Source organism: Macaca thibetana, chromosome 7, assembly GCF_024542745.1.
Source record: "Macaca thibetana thibetana isolate TM-01 chromosome 7, ASM2454274v1, whole genome shotgun sequence".
NCBI lineage: Eukaryota > Metazoa > Chordata > Mammalia > Primates > Cercopithecidae > Macaca > Macaca thibetana.
In genome coordinates this window covers 106,273,194-106,281,492 of record NC_065584.1, presented here as the reverse complement: position 1 = coordinate 106,281,492, position 8,299 = coordinate 106,273,194, and the positions used below count along the sequence as shown (strand labels likewise).

The following is an 8,299-nucleotide window of genomic DNA, read 5'->3' as shown; positions in this document are numbered from 1 at the left end:
ATCTTGGTATACTGTGTTAATTGTCAAGGTTTGTTTTAAGTCTTTAACTTCTATGATCCTCCAGTAAAATGAATGTATGATTTTAGGATATTACAAAAACTGGTTGGGGCAGTCCATCCTTGCTCTTTAGTGGTCCACAGAACATTGGACCAACTATGGGATAAAAGTTCTACATCGCAGGAGGCAGGGGGCAAGACTTCTGGTTGACACTGGGGTCTTTATTGAAATCTCCTCAAATTAAATGGTCCTAACTTAATAATGCCTAGTCTGAGGAGAATCAAGAGGGACAGAAGTACTTTTCTGAAGTAGAGAGCTGTCTTTGACTTGGCAAGTCCCCACAGGTTATAACAAAGCAAGCATTAAATGCAATAGTTTTAGGTGAAATTGACTTGGTTATGTTAATAACTAGATGATCAGCAATACAGTGAGGAAAGAAGAAAGAGTAATAGAATAGATGAAAGAGTTAAATTTTTCTTAGCTTTAGTTTGGTAGGGTTTTCCCCTGGAGCTATGGCCCACAACTCTGGAGGGGTTGGCACTTTCTTGACTCAGGTGTGATGAATCCATTCCTTTTTTGCTGTACGAACAGCAGTCTCAGTGCTTGGTAGCACAAGATAGGGTCCTTCCCAGGCTGGCTTGAGTTTTCCTTCTTTCCACCCTTTGATGAGAATGTGATCTTCAGGCTGGTGCTGGTTTACTGGAAATTTTAGGTGTGGTACATGTGTTAAAAGACTTTTAGTTTTGAGGGAAAGGAAAGTGGAAGATAAACCAAGTATATAATTTTTGAGAAATTGACCTTTTGTTTTAAATGTGGGGACATCAGCAGTGGACTTTATAGTCCTTGGTGCCTTCTTACTGAGAAATTTCCTTTAGCACTTATTTTTATTAGTTTTTAGACCAAAGAAAGCTAGACACCGTTTTATGTTTGACAAGGCTTTCTGTATGATTTTTATACCAGATAAGCTAAATTTCATCTTTATATTAGTGTGTTATTAATGAAAAACGTAGTTTTAATAAAACTTTGTAGACATATTTATTCAATTTTTAATGTCTGACCATAAGGTAAGATTTTTATAGACTCTTTTTAACCTTTTATAATTTTTGTTAAGGAGTAGGTTAGTGCTTTAAGAAAAACCCATTGTGTTTTTACTTTAAGGTCCAGTTCACAGAAAAACTGGATGATGCCCCTTTAACTTTAGCTAATATGTTTACACCAGAATTTGCTTTACAACTAATGTTTTAAGACTTGCTTAAACCTTGAAAACAAACAATTTTTTTTAACCTTTTAATGTAGGTAAAAATCCACATTCTTATGCCTCTGTATAATCTTTTTACCAGAAGTATATTTTACTTTCCTTACACATCTTGCACATAAACTGTTTTTTCAATAGTTTTACATTCAGGAGGCCTAATTACTTTTACATTATACAACATTTCTTGCAAACATTTTTTTCATGACTTTTGCAGACAATTCTTCGACATGTCTCAACTTTCTGACTTATTACAAACATTTCTTTCTTTAAACAACCAGTTAACTTATTTCAGGATAAGAATTTACCATACAGCATTCTTTTACATAAATTTTGCCCCCATTTTTTCCTATTTTTTTTCAAAGATGATAATCACTCTTTTCCAAAGCAAACTACTTTCGTGTCTGTGGACTAGACTGTCTAAGGCCACAAGATTAGAAGTTTACTATAATACATGTTACACTGTTAACTTTTAGCAAACTTTACTTTTGTTGAAAATCTTGTAGGTTTGGGATTTCAATTATCCTTTGCTATTAATAAGACCTTGTTTAGTCCAAATTAACTTAGAATTGGTATAAATGGCTTATTTTTTTTTTTTCCCTTCTATTACCTGGAAGGAACCATCTATCCTCCTGTCCTGAAGGGAGTTCCTCCTAGGTCTGGTTGGACCTTTGTATGGTAATTAAGATTTAGATCTCTGTTAGGAAACTTGTTGGGTTAAGGGAATTTTCAGTGATTAATGTTAAATTATCTTTTTTTTTTTTTTTTTAATGGAATAGCGCTATACTTTAATTTTTTTTTTTTTTTTTTTTTTTTTTTTTTTTTTTTTTTTTGAGACGGAGTCTTACTCTGTCACCCAGGCTGGAGTGCAGCATCGCAATCTTGGCTCACTGCAAGCTCCGCTTCCTGGGTTCATGCCATTCTCCTGCCTCAGCCTCCCAAGTAGCTGGGACTATAGGCGCTCGCCACTACGCCTGGCTAATTTTTTGTATTCTTTAGTAGAGACGGGGTTTCACTGTGTTAGCCAGGACGGTCTCGATCTCCTGACCTCGTGATCCACCCGCCTCAGCCTCCTAAAGTGCTGGGATTACAGGCGTGAGCCACCGTGCCCAGCCTACTTTAAGATTTTTAAGTTAGTAAGCTACCTTTTTGCCTTTTTTTTTTTTTTTTTTTTTTTAACTTAGGATACTTCTGAACTGGTGAGGTGTGCTCACAAGGAGGTTTCCTCTAAAACTTATTTTTCTACTTTCTTCTGTTAGCAAAGCAGTTGCTGCTACACATTGAATGCATTTGGGCCATCCGTGGGTTACTGGGTTAAGGATTTTTTGATAGGAAGGCTACGGGTTATCAGTGGCCTCAGTGCTTTCAGGGTAAGCCCTCATTTACACTGACAACAAAGTGGTATTGGAGTGTTATAGGGTTATGGAGAATACCTTTAATTATCAATTATAGGTTTTAAATTTACCTTGTCTTTTAAAGGAATAGGGTACACTTTTTTTTTCTTAACTACTTGTTTATCTCTCTCTTTCTCTCTCTTACTCCCTTTGACTTTCTGCCTCTCTGACTTTCCTTTTGCCTCTGTCTCTTCCTCTCTCTCTGCCTCTCTCTCTTTCTCTCTCTCTCCTTGACTCCCTCTTTGTCTCTCTGTCTCTTACTCTCTCTCTTTACCTCTTTTCCTCTCTGTCTCTTTCCTCTCTCTCTCTCTCTCTCTCTCTCTGCTGGTCTTTCTTTGCCTCTTCCAGCTGCTTATGCTGCTGATCTCTCAATCACTGTGGGGGCATCTAAAAGCAGCTGTAACCAAGTGTCTATGTACGGGAACTGGTCTGGCTCCCTGGCTTACAGGTTACCTTGTGCCATACCTTTGAAACAAGGGACCTGTCCAGGCTTCTTTCTGATGCCCAACCCACGTCTAATGCTGGCCAGTCTATTTCACACAAAGTTCTAAATTTTCCTGGTGTCATAGTAACACCGTAATTTCCCTTAAATCCTTTCTTGAAATTTTTCAACATAGTTCCTAGTGGGGTGGGCTTACTTTGTGCCTGACCCATGTTTCCTTGAAACAAAACACCATGCTCACACCACAGGCACACCACAAAACAAAGAAAGGGTAAAAAGGGCATACACATACTTTTACAGTTTACACCAAACCAGACTCAAAACCAAAATCAGAGTATCAAAAACTCCAAGCTAGGTCAAAACCAAAACCAAAGTAACAAGCAATCCAAGTCAAGTCAAAAACAAAAACCAAAGTGCCGGTATAGGCATGCTGTGGGTGATCAGGCCATTCTTCCACTCAAAAGGAGTGGGCAAGTTCCAAAGACCAGTTTTGCCAAGTTTCAGATATCTGGACTCCAAGTGCCAGTTCCTTCCCAGTGTTCAGCCACTGCATTGATCCTCCACAGGGGCCTGCCACAAGCTGCTCTGGTGAGGCGTCCCTCTGAGGCAATTGCCTACATGGCAGCGCTCTTTGGATCCAAAGAGCTGGTCAGAATCCCCTGCAGGGATGCTCCCCAAGGCAGGCCTAAGTCACCTAAGGGGCTGCTTCAACCATCTGCCAATCACCTCACTTCCCGGTCAGGGAACCAAGAAATGTAGCAGGACGAGCTGCAGACAACCTGCAGACACTGGGTTAAAGAAGGAAGGAGCTTTATTCAGCTAGGAGCTTCAGCAGACTTGCATCTCAAAAGCCAAGTTCCTTGAGTGAGCAATTATTGTCCCTTTTAAGGGCTGACAACTCTAAGGAGGTCCATGTGGGAGGGTTGTCATCGATTGATCAAGCAGGGGATACGTGACTGGGGGCTGCATGCATCGGCAATTGGAATGAAACAGAACAGGACAGGGATTTTCACAATGCTTTTCCATACAATGTCTGGAATCTATAGATACCCAAATCAGTTAGGTGAGGGGTTGATTTTTAACTACCAGGCCCAGGGTGTGTGCAGGCTATCTGCCTGTGGAGTTCATTTCTGCCTTTTAGCTTTTACTCCTTCTTTCTTTGGAAGCAGAAATTGGACGTAAGACAATATGAGAGGTGGTCTCCTCCCTTAATATAACATGTTTTGATAGTTTGTTCCTTTCATTACAGAGCAGAAGTCCATTGATGGATATAGCACATTTTGTCAGCAGAGAGCCTTTCAAACTTGGATTCCAACTTCCTGCAGTCTAAATGAAACCCTCTGAACACAGGACTTAGGGCAACAGGACTGAACACAGGACAGGGCAAAGCTGCTGTGCATGTCAAAATAACTACTTATCAGAATGAGCTTTGTCATCAGGAGCTTGAACTGCTGCAGAAATTTTTATCATTTTGCAACACCTTTTTTACAAGCAACCTTTGTGCTACTACACGTTAGGACTTTTGAAGCATCTGATACATCCATCTAATAAGTATGAGCGTGTGTCTGAGTGGACAAGTAAAACCATCTATGCTACACTGCATAATTTTTCCTCCCCTAGACTGGACCAGGGAATCTCTCAGTTTTCTAGAGTATCCTGTCTCCATTGACAAAGTGGAACAGTATTAAAGACCCTGCTGTCTTTGTTATGCAGATTCAGAGGGGAGGCCCAACAGCAAGGGTGGAAAGGAAATAGAGAGGGGAGCTTGTGGAACAGCTCCCACCTGTTGAGGATGTTGTGGATGGGGAAGTGCTGATGGTGTCCCGAGGCAGCCTAGCACCTCCATTGGGCCCAGAAGGTCTTGACTTTGGACCCTTACCCATGTTCCAGAAGTGTTTAAAAGATGGAGTTTTTTGTTGTTGTTGTTGTTGTTGTTATTTTCCTAAATACTAATTACTTGGTAGTTATTAATCTTTCTTTGGGAGAGGGTTGGGGCTTTAAAACTGAAGAACAGGCCGGGTGCGGTGGCTCAAGCCTGTAATCCCAGCACTTTGGGAGGCCGAGGCGGGCGGATCACAAGGTCAGGAGATCGAGACCACAGTGAAACCCCGTCTCTACTAAAAATACAAAAAATTAGCCGGGCGCGGTGGCGGGCGCCTGTAGTCCCAGCTACTCAGGAGGCTGAGGCAGGAGAATGGCGGGAACCCGGGAGGCGGAGCTTGCAGTGAGCCGAGATCGCGCCACTGCACTCCAGCCTGGGCAACAGCGTGAGACTCCGTCTCAAAAAAAAAAAAAAAACAAAAAAACTGAAGAACATAATTTTCATGAAAATATCAAAAATGGAAAAAAGTTACTTTGTAAACAATTTGCTATACAAAGCAAATGGCAGCTGTTGAGGATCTCAGTAAAATGTTAAATGCATTTGCTGCTTTTAGAAGAAAAGTGACAGACCTGAGTGAATCAGCACGTCTTAAAAAAAAATCTAATAAAACTACCTTTTAATAATCCTGAGGTTTGTTTTTGAAATAATAGATACAATTATTTACTCTAAGCATCTGGTTATGATTTTAAATCAGTAATGCATACTGTCTCCACCTTTTTTTTTTTTTTTAATGGAAACAGAGGTTTCATCCAGAAAACCCTAAAACAGTGATTTTTTTTTTTTTTTTAAGACAAGGTCTCACTCTGTCACCCAGGCTGGAGTGGAGTGGTGGATCTCAGTTCACTGCAGCCTTAACCTCCCACCTCAGCCTCGCGAGTAGCTGGGACCACAGGCACCACTGTGCCCAGCTAATTTATTGTATTTTTTGTACAGATGGGGTTTTGCCATGTTGCCCTGGGTGGTCTCAAACTTTTAGTCTCAAGCAGTTCACCCACTTCGGCCTCCCAAAATGCTGTGACTACAGGCATGAGCTTTAAAACCCTTTAAAAACTTTTTAAAAGCATCTCTTCTTAATTCCTTTAACTGGAGGTATCTCTTCTCTCATCCTCCTCGTCTTTGGTGTTCCCTCAGAGTTTACTGCTGACTGGATGTACAACATACATTTCAAAGTCAAGGCTGGGTGCGGTGGATCATGCCTATAATTCCAGGGCTTTGAGAGTCCAGGGCAGGCAGATCGCTCGAGTTCTGGCACAGGTTGGCAAGTGCATAATCTGGGGAAAAAAACAAGAACAACTTTGGCCTGGAGTAGTGTATGTGCGCCACCTTTCTAACCTACTGAACGAAACCCTGATCCTATTCTATTTCTCTCAGTGTGGCACTGTTACAAGGTTCAGACTATCCAGAAAGAAAAGGACTGGAAATAGCAAAGGCTATGCAAGTGTGGAGTGTGAGTCTGAGGATATTGCCAAGATAGTTGCTAAAACAATGAACAACTACCTGTTTGGTGAAAGACTCTCGGAGTGTCATTTCATGCCACCTGAAAAAGTCAGAAAGAACTCTTTAAAGACTGGGATATTCCATTTAAGCAGCCATCATATCCATCAGTGAAACGTATAATCAGAATCGGCACTTACACAAAAGCTAATGATGGAGGGGCAATTTAAAAAGAAAGAAAGGGCCGGGCGCGGTGGCTCAAGCCTGTAATCCCAGCACTTTGGGAGGCCGAGACGGGCGGATCACGAGGTCAAGAGATCGAGACCATCCTGGCTAACACGGTGAAACCCCGTCTCTACTAAAAAATACAAAAAAAAAAAAAACTAGCAGGGCGAGGTGGTGGGCGCCTGTAGTCCCATCTACTCGGGAGGCTGAGGCAGGAGAATGGCATAAACCCGGGAGGCGGAGCTTGCAGTGAGCTGAGATCCGGCCACTGCACTCTAGCCTGGGTGACAGAGCGAGACTCCGTCTCAAAAAAAAAAAAAAATAAAAATAAAAATAAAGAAAGATTGCTTTGGAAGAAATTAGTTTAAAAAGGAATTGATTATGATTTTCCTTCTTTGATTTTACAGAAAATGGAAAGTATTTCAAAAACGAATCATCAGATATCTACAAAAGGCCAGGTTTTATGTAAGAAGAAGAAGAAGTTTTAGGCACTCCTGACTCTCCTGAGAAGACTGCAGATACCCAGGGCCCCACACCAGTTTGCACATCAACATTTTTGGAGAGAGGAAAATCTGAAGCATCTGAAATGAATGGTGATGATGAAGATAATGAAATAGTTTTCAAACAGTCCATATCCTGTGTAAAAGAAAAAATACAAGAGACTCAAACACCTACACATTCACAGAAAAAAAGAAGAAAAACAATCACTGATTTTCAGTGTATTATATATGATTTCTTCTGAAAAGTATAATATTTTTATGACAAAAATACAAAAAAATTAGCTGGGTGTGGTGGCTCATGACTGTAGTCCCAGCTACTCAGGAGTCTAAAGTGGGAGGATCAACTGAGCCCAGGAAGTTGAGGCTGCAGTGAGCCGTGATCACGCCACTGCACTCCAGCCAAGTCAAATCATTACATTTATCTTAGCCTATTCTGGCTGGCGTAAGAGGGATTTGTATTAAGAATACAATAGGCAATGTCACAGACATCAAAGTACAGAACTCAACATATGACCACACCATGGAAGGACTGGGCTGGGAGATTATTTTTCTCTCCCGCATGCCTTTCTCTGGACTTCTGCTCCATGCTTGTGCTTTGCTCTGCAGATGGACATTCAGCATGTACACCAGGCTCCTCCAGCCTCTGAGGCTTTGGCTTACCCTGGCAGTAGCCCTAGTCCCAGTGTTACTGGATCTTTCCATACAGATGCTCATCTGCAAAAAAATCTATCGAGCACCCTCTGTGTCATTTCCAATGAGAGGATAGAGAATCTGATCTGCCTAGCAGTGGGGGTGGGAGTTCCATAGTTTTCCCTGGATGTGTAGTCCTGCCCTTTCCAGAGACTCAAGGAGGGGCTGGATATCCAAAAAGAGGGCATGGGTGGGGAATCAGTAATGCAGTCTATTTCAACAAGAAAGTATAAAGTAGAGGCGGTGGCTCATGCCTGTAATCCCAGCACTTTAGGAGGCCAAGGAAAGTGAATTACTTGAGCTCAGGAGTTTGAGACCAGACTGAGCAACATGGCAAAACCCCATCTCTACTAAAAATACAAAAACTTAGCTGGGTATGGTGACACATGCCTGTAGTCCCAGCTACTTAGGAGGCTGAGGTGGGAGACTTGCTTGAGCCCAGGAAGTCAAGGCTACCATGAGCCAAGATCATGATGCCACTGC

At 41.6% G+C, this 8,299-nt stretch overlaps 1 pseudogene; it reads left to right on the top strand.

Annotated features, from left to right (window-relative positions):
- The first annotated feature begins 3,703 nt into the window (after positions 1-3,703).
- On the top strand, positions 3,704-7,773 carry LOC126959250 (MKI67 FHA domain-interacting nucleolar phosphoprotein-like; annotated as a pseudogene).
- Positions 7,774-8,299: the final 526 nt, after the last annotated feature.